The sequence below is a fragment of the Jaculus jaculus genome, chromosome 8 (genome assembly GCF_020740685.1).
Source record: "Jaculus jaculus isolate mJacJac1 chromosome 8, mJacJac1.mat.Y.cur, whole genome shotgun sequence".
Classification (NCBI taxonomy): Eukaryota; Metazoa; Chordata; class Mammalia; order Rodentia; family Dipodidae; genus Jaculus; species Jaculus jaculus.
The window spans coordinates 137,742,437-137,744,799 of record NC_059109.1 but is presented as its reverse complement, the minus strand read 5'-3'; the positions used below and the strand labels follow the sequence as shown (position 1 = coordinate 137,744,799).

Sequence of the window (2,363 nt, the reverse complement as noted above, 5' to 3'; positions counted from 1 at the left end):
CTCATGCACCCATTCTCTCTGTCTGTCTCTCGGTCTCTCTCTGCTTGCAAATAACTAACTAAATAAATAAACAAATAAAATTAAAGAGACTAACATGAACCTTGGAGGGAGAGATGATTCCATATCTAGGGAAAGAAATGCCTTCAGTGATTCTGGGGCATCTTCTTGTAACTGAAAATGAGGCTATGGTCGCACCCTTCTAGGCAGTTTAAAGAGGTCCCAGGAGCCAGCTGGGATCAATGCCACCCACAGTGGGCTGGTTTACACATCAGCGTTGTGGGGTGGCTATGAAGTGCCCCCTACAGGCTCAGCTTGGTCCCTAGTTGGTAAACCTGATCAGTGAGAAGAAATTGGATCCTGGGAGTTCTGCTGTGATCAGGATGAATCCGCCTACAGAGGCATAGTGTGATGGTGTTATTGGAGGTGATGGGGACTTGGGGAGGTGGGCCAGCTGGAGAGGGAAAGTCAAGTCGCTGAGGAGCGCTCTCCGCCTCGGACCCTCTCTCTGCCCCCTGGGATAAGCATGCCTGTTCTGCTGCCATGATGTTGGGCCTTACAATCACAGGCCAGTCACAACAAAGCCAGGCCGTCTGGGCTGAAAGCAAGAGGCAAAACAGATCTTTCCTTCTTGGACTGTTTCCCTTGAGTGTTTATGCCAGCGAGGAAAAGCTAACATGGTATAAAAACTAACTGCAATTGATTAAAAGATGCATTGTTTAAGTTTAAATATCATATGATCAAACAACACTCACTTACCTTTTAGGGATTGTAGAAAAGTTTCCAGCTTTTAAAAAATCAGTTTAAAAGATAAAACGATGGGCTGAAGAGATGGTTTAATGGTTAAGGCTCTGTCTCTCCTCTTCTGGATCCCTGCTACAGGGTCTTTAGATCCGAATTTCTTGAACATGTTCCACTCATGACCTCTTTAACTCAGAGACAATTAATTGCCTATTAAGGAAAGTGATTTCCTTTACTGGTAGATGCCACACGGGGCAGTCAAGGCTTTCCAGTGTCCTGGTCTGTCACTCTCATTAGAAGAGTGCTCTCGAGCTGGGCGTGGTGACGCACACTTTAATCCTAGCACTCAGGAGGCTGAGGTAGGAGGATTCCCGTCAGTTCCAGGCCAGCCTGGGCTACAGAGCGTGCTCCAGGCCATCCTGGGTTAGGGTGAGACCCTGCCTGGAAAGACTGGAATTATAAGAGGAAGGAGGAAAAGAAGTGGCGGGGTCCTAGCTGTCCTGCAGATGCCAGGGCCTGTGACCAAGGGATCTGGGGATCTGGGGATGGCCCAAGTGCCTTGAAAGTTTTGGCTTTCCATTTGAGTTTCTTGACTTCTGACATTCTGTGGTGGAGTTTCTTTTTTATCTTATTTTAAGTATATTTATTTATTTATTTGAAAGCAGAGACAGACAGAAGCAGAGATCCCTTGCCACTGCCAATAAACTCCAGGTGTGTGCACTGATTTGTGCACATGGCTTCACGGGAGTGCGGGGTGACTGAACCCCGAAAGTTAGGCTTTGCAAGCAAGCACCGTTAAGTGCTGAGCCTTATGTTTTAATTTAATTTTTAAAACTTTAACTGTTTCCCTTGAGTGTTTATGTCAACAAGGAAAAGCTGACAGACTTAGTATAAAAAATAACTGCAATTGATTAAAAGATATAACCTTGAAATTTACATATCACATTTTTTGGCTGCCCCATGTGGCATCTACCAGTAAAGGAAATCACTTTCCTTACTTGTACGCATTTTCCTGGTCAGCCATTTCACCTGGAAGGAGGACACTGCAGAGACCTCCCTCTACCGATCACGGCACCTTTAGTCTACCCCGCAAGCATCGACCGTACATTTTACGGTTAGGAGAACATGTGGTAGTGGAATGGGAACTGTGATGCATTTTTTGAACCGGAGCACGAGGGAGCACTGGTGTCATGTGACTTCACATATTTCCAGCAGGGCATGAAGGACCCCAGTGAGCAGCCCCAGCCTGGAGAGAAGCCCCAGTCCCGCTGACCACCTGGATCAAGGGCAGGTGTTACTTCTGACCACATCCCAGTGCGTGTCACCTCCCCACCCACCCACAGTTCTGTCCTTTTGCTCTGCTTGAGGACCGCTGATCCCCTGGACCATCGCAGACACAAGAGGGTGGGCCAAGAGCCACCCTACATTCACTCTGTATTCATCGGACCTCCCACGGCACCCTTACTTGTGGGGACCGTGTGGGCGCTTGCTTGCTCGCTCTCTCCTTTTCAACCCTCCAAATCACACGCCATGGTTCCCATTCAATTAGGACACGGTATCCAGAAACTTTAATTATTTTATAAGTGATCATGCAGCTGCCCCCACATCATTGATCCAGCCTCATT

General features: G+C 47.5%; 1 non-coding gene across 1 annotated transcript; it reads right to left on the bottom strand.

The window, feature by feature from the left end:
- Positions 1 to 1,744: 1,744 nt before the first annotated feature.
- LOC123463227 lies at positions 1,745 to 1,884 on the bottom strand. The gene has a single exon (XR_006638818.1). It is a non-coding gene; the product is annotated as a small nucleolar RNA SNORA29 (small nucleolar RNA).
- Between the last annotated feature and the right edge of the window lie 479 nt (positions 1,885 to 2,363).